This window comes from Chrysochloris asiatica, unplaced genomic scaffold (assembly GCF_000296735.1).
Source record: "Chrysochloris asiatica unplaced genomic scaffold, ChrAsi1.0 scaffold00176, whole genome shotgun sequence".
NCBI classification, from domain to species: domain Eukaryota; kingdom Metazoa; phylum Chordata; class Mammalia; order Afrosoricida; family Chrysochloridae; genus Chrysochloris; species Chrysochloris asiatica.
Genome location: NW_006408694.1, coordinates 520,263 through 539,281, shown reverse-complemented (window position 1 = coordinate 539,281; position 19,019 = coordinate 520,263).

Sequence of the window (19,019 nt, the reverse complement as noted above, 5' to 3'; positions counted from 1 at the left end):
TAAAAGTTTTCATTTTTTTATAATAAATAACCAAGAAACAAATATTTTGGAGCATCATAATAAAAATACAGTACATTAAAATTCATGGCAAATAATGGTTTAATGAGACAGAGAACTGTCTTTCACTGAGCATGCAACTAGCTGAGAACAGCAATCTAACACACCTGTTGATTGGTGAGTATGAAATTGGCAACCATTCTAGACGTATACCTGAGGAGCAATTGAAAGCTTCTGTAAAGGGTTTGCACCTAGGATGAATTTACAAGTGATTGGGTTTGAAGAGACTTTAGAAAAAGTCTTGAGTTGTCCAGAAAATCAAGGAAAGTTATAAAGAAGACAAGAGGAGATAAGAAGTGGCCATTTTTGAACAGGCATGCAGGAAACCAAGATTGCTCAGAGTCTTGCAAAAGAAAGGAAAGAAACAACTTGTTCTGCAGTAGCATCAAAAGTATAATGACAGCAATTGTAAACAACAGAATTTCAGGAAAATAAATATGAGAATCAAAAGGTGAGCATCACCTAAACAATTTCATTAAATAAGAATAGCTTGTCACTTTCAAGTTTGCTCCAACTCATAGGGACCCTGTGTACAACAGAATGAAATGTTGCCCAATCCTGTACCACATTCATGATGCAACATATATACTGGTCTGCTCAGGCCCATTGTTGTGACCATTGTGTGTGTTTGAGTGTCTTACAACCTAGAGGATTTATCTTTCATCACTAAATAGGAAATACTCTGTTGCAATCCATAAAGTTTTCATTGGCTAATTTTCTGAAGTAGATCATCAGGTCTTTCTTTCTAGTCTGTCTTAATCTGGAAACTTCATTGAGCCTGTCCACTATGGACAACCTTGCTCGTATCTGAAATACTATTGGCATAGTTTCCAGCATCATAGCTACACACAAGCAATCACATTAAGGTAAAATGATAGATGGGGTGAAATTGAATCAATACTGTCTTTAAAATCCTCTGACTCACTTCCAATACCTTAGCCATTTCTCTATGTATGACCTAGCCCGTCAAGTACCTGGTCTCACAGTGATCCTTCACAGAGCAGATGATTTTCTACCTTTTTACCTCACAGACAACATGACAGATATGAGCTCCTGTAACATTCTTTCCCTCCTTCTGAAGATCAAAATCTACCTGTGCAATCACCCTTGACATTATCCCAAAGAAAGAGACAAAAAAATCAAAGCTTCATTTTCTACCCATAGCTTTTAATCCCATTACTTTTACTTCATCCATATGGCATTGTTCCATCTATTCCTCCCTGACTTTCATATAATTCCAAGGACATTTTAACATTTTCACCATAGTGCTGAAATCACCCAAAACAAAACCTAGATTTTGTTCCTCCTACACTAACTTTTCCTGAGTGCCCTTCCTGTCTCCAACCTTCCCTTTCCTTTTTGTTTTATCACCAACATTCTTGAAAGAAGCCTTTACAAATTTCAGGTTATTCATTCAAAAACAGATAAATGTAAATTTCATCAGAGTAGGGAGGGACCATATCATGTTGCTGTTTTCAAAATAAATGAATAAATTAATATCACCATAGGTAAATAATTCAAATTCTTAGAGACTGTTTCCTCCTGTGAAGAATAATGATATTTTATAAAGCGAACATAACACCCATACCAAAATCAGGCAAAGACATCATTAAAAAAAGAATATTATAGACCAATATCCCTCATGACATACATAATGTTGTCAGATACAGTGCTGGAAAATGAGCCCCTCCAGTTGGAAGGCACTCAAAATATGACTGGGAAAGAGATGTTGTCTCAAATTTGGCAGTGATGAGGTGATTGGAGTAAAGTCTTCAGGACCTTCATTTTCTGATGGGGCACAACTCAAAATTAGGAAACAACTGTAGACATCCAATAATAATCAGGACATGGAACATACAAAATATAAATCTAAGAAAATAGGAAATTGTCAAAAATTAAGTGGACTGCATAAAGATCAGTATCCTAGACATCAGTGAGTTGTAGTGAACTAGTATTGGCCAGTTTGAATCTAACAATCAAATGGTTTACTGTGCCGGGAATGGTAAATTGAAGAAGAATGATGTTGCTTTCCTTATCAAAAAGAACATTTCAAGACCTATCTTGAATTGTAATTCTGTCTGTGATAGGAAAATATCCATACACCTACAAGGAAGATTAGTTAATACAACTATTATTCAAGATTATGCACCAACCACTAAAGCCAGTGATGAAGAAATTTAAGAATTCTACCAACTTCTTCAGTCTGAAACTGATCAAGCTGTATTGCTAATAACTGGTGATTGGAATGCAAAGTTTGGAAACAAAGAGCAAGGATCAGTTATTGGAAAATATAGCATTGATGATAGAAATGATGCTGGAGATCCCATGATAGAATTTCGCAAGATCAACATTTCCTTGTAAACAACTTTTATTTAGTGATAACTACACACATGGACCTCACCAGATGGAATACACAGAAATCAAATTGACTACATTTGTGGAAAGAGATGTTGGAAAAGCTCCATATCACTAGCCAAAACAAGACCAAGAGCAGACTGTGGAAAAGACAATAAATTGTTCAACTGCAAATTCAAGCAGAAGCTGAAGAAAATTAAAACAGGTCCACAAGAGCCAAAATATGATCTTGAGCATATCCCACCTGAATTTAAAGATTATCTTAAGAACAGACTTGATGCATTTGTGATGCATTAGACAATAATGACCAAATACTGTTGTGAGATGACATCAAGAACATCATACAGGAAGAAAGCAAAAAGCCTTTAAGACAAGAAAGAAGAAAAAAACCAAAATGGATGTCCAAAGACAGTCTGAAACTTGCTCTCAAGCATAGAAAGGCAAATGGAAGAAATGAGAAGGTAAAAGACCTGAACAGAAAATTTCGAAGGGCAGTTCAAGAAGTCAAAGTCAAGTATTATAATGAAATGTGCAAAGACCTGTAGTTAGAAAGCCAAAAGCGAAGAACACACTCAGTATATCTCAAGCTGAAAGAACTGAAGAAAAATTCAAACCTTGGCTTGTTATATTAAAGGATTCTACAGAGTTCTGGTAGTGTATCAGCTCTGGTTACGAATTGGGCTGCTAACCTCACGGTCAGCAGTTCAAAACTACCAGCTGTTCTGTGGGAGAAAGATGAGGCTTTCTGTTCCCATAACGATTTACAGCCTTGGAAACCCTGTACAGGGTTGCTACGAGTCGGAACCGACTCCACAGCACATAACAACAACAACAACATGGGCAATGTATTGAATGATATAGAAAGCATCAAAAGAAAATGAAAGGAATGCACAGTGTTACTATACCAAAAAGAAATTCATCAATGTTCAATGCTCATGTGATGAAGAGTCAATGATATTAAAGAAAGAAGTCCAAAATGCACTGAATTTACTGGCAAAAAACAAGGTACCGGGAATAGATAGAATACAAATTAAAAGCTTCCAAAACACTGATGCAGCCCTAGAGACACTCACTCATCTCTGTCAAGTAATTTGGAAGACAGCTACCTGGCCCACTGATTGGAAGAAGTCCATATTTGTGCCCATCCCAAAGAGAGGTAACCCAACAGAATGCAGAAACCAATGGAAAATATCATTAATATCACATGCAAGTAAAATTTCACTAAAGATAATTCAAAAACTGTCATTGACAGGGAGCTGCTAGAGGTTCAAGTTGGAGGCCGAATGACATTTTGCTCTTAAAGGCTTCAACTACTTGAATGAGGCACACTTACATTGAAGAATATAATCTGCTTTACTTAATGTCAATTGATTTAATCATAAATAAGTGTATTAGTTGGCCAAACAACTAGGAGCCATAACCTAGTCAAGAAAAATCATAAAATTAACCATCACACTATCCAAACATTCCATGTTGTTGCTTTTAGGTGTCATCAAGTTGGTTATGAGTCATAGCAGAATAAACATCACCTGGTCTTGTGACAGCTTCACAATTGATATCCTCAAATAGACTGTCATGGTGTCAGTCTATCTTGTTGAAGGCCTTCTTTTTCGCTGACCCTCCAATTTACCAAACATACCCTTCTCCAGGGACTGGTCTTACCTGACAACAAGTCCAAAGTATGAGAGACAAAGTCTCCCAATAATCATTTCCAAGGAGCAATCCAACTGTACTTTTTCCAAAACAGATTTGTTCAGTCTTGTCACAGTCTATAGTACTTTCAATATTATTTGGCAATGTCATATTTCTAATGCATTGAATCTTCTATAGTCTTCCTTACTCATGGTCCAAGTGTCAGATGCATAGGAGACAATCAAAAATACCATGGCTTGGGTCAAGCAGGCCTAAGTCCTCAAAGTGACATTTTTGTTCTTTACCACTTTAAAGAGCTTTTTTGCAGCAGATTTGTCTAATGTAATATGCCATTTGATTTCATGACTGCTGCTTCCATAAGTGTTCATTGTGGAATGAAGTAAAATATAATCTTCAATTTTTCTCCATTCATCATGATGTTATTTATTGATCCAGTTGTGAGCTGTGATTTTCATTACTATTTCAAGTCCTCTCTGCTTTCAGCAAGCAAGGTTGTGTCCTCTGTTTATTGCAGGTTGCTAATGATTCTTCCTCCAATCCTGATGCCATGTTCTTCATATAATTCATCTTCTTGGATTATTTGCTCACTCTACAGACTGACTAATTTTTCTTCCTGAAAAATTTCAAGATGCCTCTTTTGGTCATTATGATGTAACTCAGGATTTAATTTTCAGCCTGTTTCCTTTTCAGTCTCCCAGTCCTGCTCCACAACCCCTATTCAGGCCTTTTTCCTAGTGATAAACAGTTAAGGGCCAGTTGTGGCTGTTTTGCACTGTCATTTGGTTTTAAGTAGAAACTGTCCCTTTAAATTTTGAGGAGATCTGTGCGCATAAGTAGTAAAACCCTCTGGGGATGGGGTTGGGGTGCCCACTCGTTCAGTTTTACCCCTTCTAGTCACCAGAATGGAGGTGTACAGAGAGTAAGAGGCCAATAAACATATACAAAAAAATAATGTCCACACCTTTATCTCCATGGTTCTGTCAGGCATCTATGGCTGCTCTAATCCTTCCCTGGTTTTGTCAGGGAGCAGTTGAGTGCCTTGGGTTATAAAGAACTAGATTTCTTGCTTCTGCTACAAATTCCACTGGCTGTAAGCCTTCCAACTTTCTAAATATTCATTTATAAGTAGTTTAGAGTCTGGTACCATCCCCTGAGCCTGCCTGGTCCAGTATTCTGTGTTGTTGCTGATAGAGTTCCTCACTGTACTTCCACCCTATCCGCCATCTTGTTTGTTCCTGTAACCTTAGATTTGGAAAAGAATTATTTGGCATATAAGCAAAATCATGAGCAATGAAATGAAAAACAAATACAATTTATTCAAATTTAAAAATGTTTCTGCATCACAGGATATTTTAAGAAAATGTAAGACCTTCCAACAAGATGGTAGAGTAGGTATGCTACTCGCCCTCTATGACAAAGACACAAGAGACCAAATAAAACAGATACAGAAGATAATCCTGGTACCTTGAGCTTAAAGGAAAGGATAGACAAGGAGATTGAATACTGACTAGGAGAAGAAGCAAAAGCAGTGAGAAAGAAGACAGATGGAATGGGTGAGTAGTCCAGTTGGCCTGACACAGCATGGCCATTTTGAACTTTTGCAAGCAGCATTCCATCAGTACAGCAACAGATAAGCCTCTTTGCTCATCCAGGACAGCCTGAACACAAACACTAGCGGATGATAAACAGAAAAATACAGTCCTCCCCTTGTTCCCCACAGGCTCCTGGTAACCAGAACTGTGGCCAGACCCTATCCTCACAACCTACTTCCCCCATGCCCCTTGCGAACCTTTGATCTGCCTGAGGCTGGAGGTATACCCTTTAGATGTACACCACTCCTGTGTTTGGATATGCCTGAACTCCACCTGATCAGACCAGCAGAAAACACAGTGCCAGATAGATAGTCTACCTCCTGCCACCCCTGGGTACTCTTTCCTCTGAACTGGTATGAACTACTGACTCCAGACACCCTCTAGACTGACAAGAAATCTGTCTAGAACCAGGTGTTCCACAATCATTCCTCCTAACCCACTTCCATGACCTCTTTAATTGGAAGAGGGTACTGACTGGTCCCAGATGCCCTGAGCCCCACAGTTTTCTTCTCTGGGCCCTTTGGGCTCACACTTCAATTTCTGTCTTTGTGTGTGTGTGTGTGTGTGTGTGTGTGTGTTTTCCCTTTTCTTGTCTTTCCCTACCCTTGTTTTTCCCTTTTCTTCCAGTCTTCCTTTATTTCTTTTCTTTTCATCAGTTTCTTTCATTTTCCCCTTTCCTTCCTTTTCAATCTTTTCCCTTAGTTTTTTTTTGACATTTCCTTTTCCCTCCCTCTTTTATTCTTCCCCTCTTCCTAGCTTTGTTAATTGCATTGTTCTTTCCTTTTCTTCTCTCTCTGTTTTTTTTAATTAATCCATTTTCTAATGTCATTACAAAAAAAATTTTCCCTCTCTGTGGGCTCTCTTTTGGTGAAATCTTTTGATGTACATAAATTTCTAATTTTAAGGAGATCTGGGTCATCTATTTTGTCTTCTACTGTTGTGGCGCTGTGGGTTAATGCACTGGACTGCAAAGTTTGAACCATAAGGTTGGAGGTGCATGCTCACCAGCCACTCTTCATAAACTCTATACAGAGTTTCTATGGGTTGGACCAACTCAATGGCAACTAACAACAACAATAAAATATACTATGTATTACAGACCCTATTTCTTCATTGATGATCTTTATACATTTAGAGCTTTAATCCATGGTGAGTTTGTTTTTGGATGTGATGTGAGATATGGGTGTTGTTTTATTCTTCTGTAAATGGATTTCCAGTTTTGCCAGCAATATTTGTTGAAGAGCTTATCTCTTCCCCATTAATATGTTTTTGGCCCTTTTTCAAAGATCAGTTGACTATATGTGGATGATCAATTCTGAATTTACTTCTGAATGATAAATTCTGTTCCATTGATCTATGTATCTTTTGTTGTACCAGTACCAGGCTGTTTTGACCACTGCAGATGTGTAGTAGATTTTGAAATCAGGGAATGAGAGGTCTCTGTTTTCTTTTTCTCTTCTCTTATTTTTATTTTCTTTTTCTTTTTAGTTATTACATACTTTCTTACTTTTGTAAGTGTTTTCCTCCACTTTTTATTTTCATTTTTGTTGCTGGTTTGTTTTTATTTATCTTTTCCTTGCCCTACCCTGCAGGAAACAGAAGCCATACCCATATGGCTCAGCCACACCCATATCTCCTACAGCTCTACCACTGTATGAGGTACCCACACCTGTACCACCTTATCAATAATAGACAGAAACCAACACCAGCCCAACTTGCTCTCAACTGTGCAATAAGAACAGTGAGCAGAGAAGTACACACATACTCTCATTCTCTATCCCACGAACCAGGAGACAGATAGTGAGTGTCTAAGAAAACATCAACATGCAATCACCAATTAAACTCAAATATAACAGTACCACAATGTATTGGAAACAACAGACAGTTTCAATTCATACAAAGAAACAAGACAGAGTGGGTCAAGCAAATGACAAAAAAAAAAAAAAAAAAATGCAGTGACAGAAACCCCTTATGTGGAAGAAATGACATTGGAACTACCTGGTAGGAAAAAAAATTAAAAGAATGATATTTAGTTAGTTTCAATGAGCTGAGAGAAAGACTGAGAAAGCTTCAGATGAAATCAAGGAAAACAAAGAAAAAACTTAGAATAATTCAGGGAAACATTACATGAACAAACTGACAAAGTAATGAAAAAATAGAAACCAAGCAAACACAGAAACAGAAATCCAGAAGATCGATACAAAGATTTCAGAAGATTTAATGCATTGAAAGGACAAAGGAATACAACTGAATCATTTAAAAACTGAATCAGTGGGATTGAAGACAAATCTCTTGATATAAGTCTGCTAGGGAACAATCAGAATAAATAATGAAAGCACATACACACCAAGAAAGTCTAAGCATTATGTGGGAAACCATCAAGAGAAATAACTTATATGTGATCAGAATTCCAGAACAGGGAAAAAAAAAAAAAAATAGAGAGAGAAAAATGATCAAATATTTTCTGGAAGAATAGACCCTAATATCATGAACACTGATTAGTTATGTATTCAAGAAGGTGAATGAATCCCAAACATGGCAGACCTGAAAAGAAAATCACAAAGACATATCACAATCAAACTTTGCAAAACTAAAGACAAGAAAAGAATACCAAAAGCAGGTCAGAAAAACTGAAAATAACCTACAAAGGAGAGAGAATCAGTAAAACTAAACACTGCTCAGCAGAAACTATGCAGACAAAAAAGGCAATGGGTTAATATATATAAAACTCTGGAAGAAAAAAATTACCAACCAAAAATTATATACCCAGCAAAATTGTCCCACAAATACAACAGCAAAATTAAGACATATACAGATAAATAGAAATTAAGAGTTTGTAAAAAACCAGACTGACCTCACAAGAATTAAAGAGATTTCTTTAGACAAGAATCAGCAACAGCAGGAAACAACCAAAAATTGACATATATAGCAATATTATCAGAAATCAACTTACCCAAATTAAAACAAATTTACAAGACTGAAAGTATGGAACAAGCTACATTAATTTATAAACTAAGACAATTGCAAATTAAAAACAAGTAATAAACAGTGTAGATACTTTCTCTTCCTAATGGAGAGAAAGTCAAATGGATTCTAAGAGAGAATTGTTGGGTGACATCGGGTCTATACGGACTCATAGCGACTCTATGATGATCCAACTCTGATGCCACATTTTTCTTCATATAATCCAGCATCTTGAATTATTTGTTTAGCGTACAGACTGAATAAGCATGGTGAAGGTATACAACCTTGGTGCATACCTTTCCTAATTTTAAACCATTCAGTGTTATCTTATTCTGTCCAAATAACTGCCTCTTGATCTATGTACAGGTTCCTCAGGAGTACAATTAAGTGTTCCATAATACTCATTCTCTGCAATGTTTTCCATAGCTTTTTATGCGTAGTCAATAAAGCAAAGGAAAACAGCTTTCTAGTATTCTCTGCTTTAAGCTAAGATCCATCAGATGTCAGAATGACATCCCTTGTTCCACATCCCTTCTGAATTCTACTTGAACCTATGGCTGTTCCCTGTCAATGTACTATTGCAACCATTTATAAATTATCTTGAAGAAAATTTTACTTGCATGTGATATTAATGATATTGTCTGATGATTTTGGTTGGGTCACCTCTCTTTAAAATGGGCACAAATACATATCTCTTTCAATCAGTTGGCCAGTTAGTTGTTTTCCTCTTGGCATAGATGAGTGAGTGCCTACTGTGCCTCATCAGTTTGTTGAAAGATTTCAATTTGTATTCCATCAATTCCCAGAGCCTTGTTCTTTACAATGCTTTCAGTGGACCTTGGACTTTTTCTTTCAGTATCATTGGCTCTTGATCATATGCTACCTGTTGAAATTGTTGAACATCAACCATTTCCTTTTGGTACAGTGATTGTGTATTCTTTCCAACTTCCTTTGATGCTTTCTGAATCATTCAATATTTTTCATATAGAATCCTTTAACATTTCAAGTTGATGCTTGAATTTTTTACTCAGTTCCCTCAGCTTGATGAATGCTGAGCATGTTCATCCCTTTTGGTTTCCTAACTTCACTTCTTTGCACATTTCATTATAATATTTGGCTTTTATTTCTCAAGCTGCTATTTGAAACCTACTATTTAGCTCTTTTATCTCCTCATTTCTTCCATTTGCTTTAGAATTTATACATTAGAGAACAAGTTTCAGAGTCTCTTCGGACACTCATTTTGGTCTTTTTCTTCTTTCTTGTCTTAATGACCTTTCACTTTCTTCCTGTATGTTGCTCTTGAGGTTAGCCCACAACTGTTCAGGTCTTCAGTCTAATGCATCAAGCCTGTTCTTGAGATGATCTCTAAATTCAGGTGTGATATATTCAAGGTCATTATTTTGGCTCTTGTAGACTTGTTTTCATTTTCTTCACCTTCTGCCTGAACTTGCCTACGAGCCTTGTTTTGGCTGATGATATGGACCTTTTCCACTGTCTCTTTTCACAGATGTAGTCAATTAGATTTCTTTATATTCCATCTGATGAGGTCCATGTGTTTAGTCATCTCTTATATTTTTCAAAAATATATGTGCAATTAAGAATTCATTGATCTTGCAAAATTCTATCATGTGATCTACAGGATTGTTTCTACTACCAAGGCCATTATTTTCAAACTACTGATCTTTCCTCTTTGATTCCAACCTTTACATTTCATTCACCAGTAATTATCAATACTATTTGATTGCATGTTTAATCAATTTCAGATTGAAGAAGATGGTTGTTGTTGTTGTTGTTAAGTGCCGTCGAGTCGGTTCTGACCCATAGCGACCCTGTACAAGAATTCTTCAATTACATCATTACTGGTTTTAGTGGCTGGTGCATAAATTTGAATAATAATTGTATTAACCGGTCTTCCATGTAGGTGTATGGATATCATCCTATCACAGACAGAATTGTAATTCAAGATAGATCTTGAAATGTTCTGTTTGATGATGAATGCGACACCATTGCTTTTCAATTTGTCATTTCCAGCATAGTAGATCCTACAGCTGTCAGATTCAAAATGACCAATACTAGCCCATTCCAACTTACTAATGCCTATGATATTGATATTTATGTGTTCTGTTACATTTTTGACAACTACCAATTATCCTAGATTCATATTTTGTACATACCATGATCTGATTATTAATGGAAGTATACAGCTGTTTCTCCTCATTTTAAGTTGTGCCCCATCAGAAAATGGAAGTTCAGATACTTTTACTCTGTTCGCATCATCACAGCCAACTATACTTTGAAGTAGCAGCTTTTCTCCAGTCATATTTTGAGAGTTTTCTAACCTAGGGCCTCATCTTCCAGCACTATATCTGACAATATTCTGGTGGTCTTCATCATGTTTCAGTATTCAATATTCTGGTACTGACATTGTTCCTCTAGTATGCACAAGGTGTTCAGTGATTAAATATTCACAAGTATTCTGTCTTTCTTTCTTCCTAGTGTCTTAGTCTGGAAGTGCATGTGAAGCATATCCACTGTGGAATCCTGCTGGTGTAAAATACAGGTAGCATCATTTCCATAATCACAGCAACACTCAAGCCATCACTGTGTGGTAAACTGACAGACCAGTGGTGGATTTGTCCTTACAGATACATTCAAAACGCTCTACACAGCAGTAACATAATAGCCATTCTTTCCTCAAAAACATGGACTATTCTCCAGAATAAAACATAACCCACATGTAGTGTACAAAGTAAACTTCAATAAATTTAAAAACATCAAATACTACAAAGTCTCATAGGAAGGAAGAGTGAATAATTGTAAAGATGCTTGGAAACAATTAGTCCAGTAGACTAATGGACCACATAAAAATCAGTCTCCATGATACTGAAATGATAAGAACTAGATGGTGCCTAGCTACCACTACTAACTGCTCTGAAAAGGATCACATTAGAGGGTCCCAGATAAAGTGAGAGAAAAAGCAGGACAAAACTCAAAATCATATTAAAAAAAAAAAAAATGCTAGGCTTACTGGCCAAAAAGAGATGGGAGGAACACAAAAGTATGGTCCCTTGTCACTATGTTGTTGTTGTTAGGTGCTATTGAGTTGGTACCAACTCATAGCGACCCCATGAACAACAGAATGAAACTGCCCAGTCCTGGGTCAACCTCACAATCATTGCTACGTTTGAGCCCACTAATGCTGCCACTGTGCCAATCCATCTTGTTGGGGATCTTCCTCTTTTTCTCCAACCCTACACTTTACCCAACATGATATGTTTTTGCAGTGACTGGTCCCTCCTGACAATATGTCTGAAGTAAGAAAGATGAAGTCTGGCCATCCTAGCTTCCAAGGAGCACTCTGGCTGTACTTCTTCCAATACATATCTATTTGTTCTTTGGCAGTTCATGGTACTTTCAATATTCTCCTCCTACACCATAACTCAAGGAGCTCTGGTAGCATAGTGGTTATGAATCAGGCTCCTAACCTCAGGGTCATCAGTTCAAAACTACCAGCTGTTCCATAGGAGAAAGATGAGGCATTCTACTCCCATAAAGATTTACAGCCTCGGAAACCCTGTGCAGAATCACTATGAATCGGAACCAACTCCACAGCACACAACAACAACAACAACACCATAACTCAAATGCATCAATTCTTCTACAGTCTTCCTTATTCACTATCCAACTTTCACATACATATGAGGTTATTGAAAATACCATGGCTTAGGGCAGGAGCACCTTAGTCCTCAAACTGATATATTTGCTCTTCAACACTTTAAAGAGATCTTGTGCAGCAAATTTGCCCAATGCAATACATTTGATTTTCTGACTGCTGCTTCCATGAGTGCTGATACTTGATCCAAGCAAAATGAAGTCATTGACAAATTTAACCTTTTCTCCATTTACGTGGATGTTATTTATTGGTCCAGTGGTGAGGATTTTTGTTTTCTTTACATTGATGTGCAATCCATACTTAAGGCTGTGGTTTTTGATCTTCATCAATAAGTATTTTAAGTCCTCTTGGCTTTCCTCAAAAAAGGCTGTGTCATCTGCATATCTCAGGTTGTTAATGAGTCTTCCTCCAATCCTGATACCACATTCTTATTCATATAATCCAGCTTCTCTGATTATTTGTTCAGCATACAGATTGAATAAGTATGGAGAAAGAATACAACCCTGGTGCACACCTTTCCTAATTTTAAACCATTCAGTATTCCCTTGTTCTATTTGAACAACTGCCTCTTGGTCTATGTATAGGTTCCGCATGAGCACAATTAAGTGTTCCAGAATACTCATACTTTGCAATGTTGTTCAGAGCTTGTCACTAGCCACACAACTGAAAGCCTTTGCATAGTCAATAAAATGTCACAATAGTGAAACTGAATTCACCCTCATGGCTCAATTTTCAGCCAAGCAGAAGATAGGTATTTCATGGGGTGGAGGTTGGCCAGCAAAGCTAGTAAGCTGACCATGAAATCATTAACCATACAAGATCAGAAGGACAGCATTTACTGAAGGACAAAGTTCAGAAGGGTTGGGAAGGAGGGTGGAATTGAAATAAGAATCACAGGGAAGGATCATCTGGGGAAACAGGTGTTATATAAAGGTGATTGTGATCATTGAAATGAAATGAAGTGTATGATTTGTTTAAATTAAAATTATGATCTCTGTAAACCTTCACTCAATTCACAATAAAATGTTTTTTGAAAACATTACAAAGCATCTTCTCAGATCACAACAGTATAAACTCAGAAAGTAACAACAGGAAGATCAAGAGGAAAAAATTAAATACATTGAAACTGAATGACACACTGCTAAAAACTATTGGATAACAGAAGAAATAAAAAAAATATTTCAATCAAATGTGAATGTAAACAACATATCTTTGGGACAGAGCAAAAGCAGTGCTCAGAGAACAATTTATAGACATAAACACATGCACCAAAAAAGGAGAAAAACCCCAAATTACCACCTTAAACCAACAGTTAGAAAAAAAGCAACAAAGTAAGCCTACAGCCACTAAAGAAACAGAAATAATAAATATTAGAACAGAAATAAATGGGGGGAAAAAACACAATAGAAATAATAAACAAGTCTAGAAGTTAGTTCCTTAAAAAGTTTAATAAAGTTAACAAACCACTAGCAAATCTAACAAAGGAAAAAAAGAAGAGGCAAAAAATTAATAAGAAATGAAATAGGTAACTTCAGAACAAAACTAACTGAAATAAAAAGGATAACAGAATAGTTTGAAAAACTATGTTGTTGTTAAGTGCCATCGAGTCGGTTCCGACCCATAGCGACCCTGTACAGGGTTTCCGAGGGTGTAAATCTTTACAGGAGTAGAAAGCCTCATCTTTCTCCCGTGGAGCGGCTGGTAGTTTCGAACCGCTGACCTTAAGGTTCGCAGCCCGATTTGTAACCACTATGCTACCAGAGCTCTACTCCAGCAAATTTGAAAACCTGGAAGAAATGGACAAATTTCTAGAAACAAACTGCCTATATAAACCAATACAGATTAATGTAGAAAATTTGAACAGACCCATAACAAAAGAAGAAATTGATCAGATCATTTAAAACCTCCAACAAAAAAAAAGTGCCAGCCAGCTTCGCCATTGAATTCTACCAAATATTTAGAGTAGAGTGGATATCAATTTTATTCAAACTATTCCAAAAAATTGAAGTGTTGAACTGTGTCCCCATCAAATATGTGTCAGATTGATTGGGCCACAAATCTCAGTAGTTTGACAATTGTGTAATGAAGTAATATGGCAGTTATGTGATGATTCCCCATGATGTGATCTAATATGATAAACAAATAAAAGCAGTACTCTTAGTCCCATCATTACCCTGATCTGGGGTAAGGGAGCTTCCCGGGGTTGTGAACTGCACACCTTTTATCTTACAAGAGAAAATTGAAAGGAGAAAGAGGGACCTACTACAACCAAAACAGAAGTGTAGGGAGTGGAGTGTAACATTTGGACCTGGAGTTCCTGCACTGTGAAGCTCCTACATTCAGGGAGTGATTGATGCCAAAGGCACATGGAGAGCTCCAAAGAACACTGGACCTATAGTGTTCTGAAAGGAGACACGGGCCCTGTTATAGACCCAGTGCTTTGAATTTGGACTCTAGCCTCCTAAACTTTGAAATGTTGTATTTTTGCTAGATAACTAAAACATCCCCTAATTTGTTTTATGAAATGAACATATTCCTGATACCACAATCAGACAAAGACATCACTAAAAAAAAATTATATACCAATATTTCTCAGGAACATAGACATCAAAACTCTCAACAACAACAAAATCTTAGCCAATAGAATATAGCAAGATACACACACACACACATATATATTAAAAATATATCATGACCAATTGGGATTCACAGCATTAGGAAAGATAGTTCAACATTAGAAAAACAATCAACATAACACACCACACAAATGTAACAAAGGAGAAGAGTTTCATAGTCATTCAATTGACACAAAAGGCATCTAATGAAAATTTAACATGCATTCCTGATAAAAAACACTCAACAAAATAGGAATGAAAGGGAAATTCCTCAATATAATTAAGGGCACATGTACAAAATCAACAGCCAACTTCAGTCTTAATGAAGAGAAAGGGAACACATTACTTTTATGAAAAGGAACCAGAAAAGGATGTCTTTTATCACCACTCCTATTCAATATTGTACTAGAGATCTTATCTGGTGCTCTAAGCAAGAAAGGAAAACTAAAAGTATCCAAATTGAAAAAGAAGTAGAAATCTCTATTTGCAGATGATATGTTCTTATATGTGGAAAATCCCAAAAATTCAGCAAGAAAATTTTTGAAGCTCATTGAAAGATTCAGCAGGGTCCCACATCAACATACAAATATCACTCAGATACCTTTATAGTAACAACCATAAGTCTGAAAAGAAAATCAAGAAAAAAAAAATAGAAAGAATTTACACTATCCACCAACAAGATGAAATATATGGGAACAAATCTAACCAGAGAAACAAAAGACCTATACAAAGAAAACACTACTACAAGAAACCAAATTGATTTACATAAATGAAAGAATATACCATGCTCATGGATAGGAAAAGTTAACATTGTGAGAATGTCAATACTACCCAAAGCTATCTAGAGGTATAATACAATCCCAATCCAGATTTCAACATCATTCTTTAAAGAGATGGAAAAACTAATCACTAACTTTATATGGAAAAGAAAGAGACCCCAGATAAGCAAAACACTATTAAAGAAGATCTGGTAGCGTAATGGTTGTGAATCAGGCTGTAAACCTCAAGGTCAGCAGTTCAAAACTACAAGCTGTTCCACAGGAGAAAGATGAGGCTTTCTGCTCCCATAAAGATTTCCAGCCTCGGAAACCCTGTACAGGGTCACTATGAGTCGGAACTGACTCCATGGCACATAACCACCACCATTAAAGAAGAAGAAAGTTGGAGGCCTCTTACTTCCCAAAATAACAGTAGAAAAAATAGCCTGATAATGGTACAACAGACACATAAACCAATGGAACATAAATGAAAACCCAGACATAAATCCATCCACCTTTGGACAACTGATCATTGATAAAGAGCTGAAACTCATTAAATGGAGAAGAGGTAGTCTCTTTGACCAATGTTGCTAGCAAAACTGAATATCCATTTGCAGAAGAATAAAAAAGGACCAATTTCTCACAAGATATAAAAAAAATGAGTTCAACATGTATCAAAGACCTATTTGTAACCCCTGGTGTTATAAATATCATCAATGAAAAAATAGTGGCAGATTTAGGGGCCCTAAAGCATAACATTCACTACTCATCTGTCAGTTTGTCATACTGTGGTGGCTTACATCTTTTTGCTGTGATTCAGGAGCTATGCTACAGGTATTTTAAATCACAGCAGGGTCATCCATGGTAAACAGGTTTCAGATGAGGTTCCAGATTAAGACAGATTAGGTAGAAAGAGAGATGTACTATTTCTGAATATTTAATCAATGAAAACTTCATAAATAGCAGTGGAACACTGTCAGTACCAGATTATTTAATACTGAAACATAATGAAGAGCAACAAAATACTGTCAGATATAGTGTGGGAAGATGAGCTCCTCAGGTTAGAAGGCACTCAAAACACAACTGGGGAAGAATTGCCTCCTCAAAATAGAGTTGACCATGATGACGTGAATGCAACTCAAAATAGAGAGAAATGGCTGTATACATCCATTAAGAATCAGAACATGGAATGTACAAAATATGAATCTAGGAAAATTAGAAATAGTCAAAAATAACTTTAAATGTATAGACTTTGATATCCTAGGCATTAGTGAGCAGAAATGGACTGGTATTGACCATTTTGAATCTGACAATCACATGGTTTACTATGCCAGGAATGAAAAATTGAAGAGGAATAGCATCTTATTCATCATCAAAAAGAACATATCAAGATCTGTCATGAAGGGCAATGCTATCTGTGATAGGATAATATCCATACACCTACGAGGAAGACCAGTTAAATAAAACTATTATTCAAATTTACACACCAACCTCTAAAGACAGTGAGGATAAAATTGAGAATTCTAGGTGTGCCTAAACCAAGCCATGGTATTTTTAATAACCTCATATGCATGTGAAAACTGAACAGTAAATAAGAAAGACCATAGAAGAATTGATACATTTGAGTTATGGTGTTGGAAGAGAATACTGAAAGTGCCATGGGCTGCCAAAAGAACAAACAGATCCATGTTGGATGAAGTGCAGCCAGAGTGCTCCTTGGAGACAAGAACGGCCAAACTTTGTTTCTCATACTTTGGACATATTGTCAGGAGGGACCAGTCGCTGGAGAAGGATATCACGTTTGGTAAGGTGGAGAGTCAGAGAAAAAGAGGAAGAAGTGTGAGAGGGAAGCCCACATCCTGATCACATCTACATGGAAGCAATCAGAAAGCATAAAAAATACCAAAACACAAACTCAGTTAAGTATTAAGGATACAGATAAACACTAAACATGTCCAAGAAGCAAAAACAGATGACCATATCAGTACATGTCCAGAAACAAGATAAAATGTCTGAGACAAATGACCTAGAGGTAGACCTGAACTCCATTCTGGAAGGAGGGCAGGCCTTGGAAATGCCTGAGAAGGAATTCAGAAACATGATTATAAAATGTTTCAAAACACTTTACAATGGAGTTGAGAAAAATAAGGAATAAGTCAGGAAAGCACTACAGAAACAATCAAATAAGATAGATACAGCATTGGAAACAATTCAAAACCTACAGAAAGATATCCAAACGATCAATGATAGCATATCAGAAATAGACAATACACTGAAAGGACAAAGGAGTAGATTGGAAGAGATGAAATGCAGAACCAGTGAGCTGGAAAACAAATCTCTCCATATCACTAAAGTAGAAGAGCAAACAGAAAAAAGGACAAAAAATCTAAAGAAGGTCTAAGATTCATGTTGGACAACATGAAGAGGAATAACTTAAGAATTATCAGCATTCCAGAACAAGGAGAATCACACAAGTCCACAGAGAAAACAGTTGAAGAATGGCTGGAAGAAAACTTCTCTAACATCCTGAAAAGAAGCTCAACGAACCCCAAGAAGGATAGACCTCAAAAGAAAATCACCGAGACATATCATAATCAAGCTCTCCAAAATCAAAGATAAGGAGACACACCTGAAAGCAGTGAGGGAAAACAGAAGTGTTACATACAAAGGCAAGCAAGACAGATTAATCTCGGATCTCTCAGCAGAAACCATGCAAGCTAGAAGGCAATGGTGAGACATATATAAAACCCTGAAAGAAAAAAACTGCCAACCAATAATCCTTTATTCAGCAAAGTTATCAATCAAATACGACAGTGTAATCAAAACATTCTAGGATAAAAAGAAGCTAAGGGATTTTGCCAAAGCCAACCCTGTGCTACAAAACATCCTAAAGGGAGTTCTGTGGACTGAGAACCAACAAGAACAGACAAAAACCAGAGATTGACATACGTAGCAGCACCTCCCAGAACTAAATCAACAGAAGGAAGTGTCGAGAACAGAACAAAACTATAAGAACAAACTCAGAGAATCTGGGAGGTCAGTCTATAATATCAAAACAATTACAATATAAAAGAAAGTAAACACGTAGGAACAGAGATCCAGATGGTAAGAAGGATGAAATAGACTGCACTAAATGGAGGGAAAAGTTAATGATATATAAGGTAACCTCAAAGAAAATTAACACTTCAAAACATACCAAGAAAATGAAAATCCAAGAAGAACATGGAAACATTAACACTATGAGGAAACCTCACAAGAAAGAACACAAAAAGCATGACCTCATCAAAGGAAGACACACAGAACAAAGAAACCAGCAATACCACAAAAAAGCAAACATAATGGCAGCAATTAA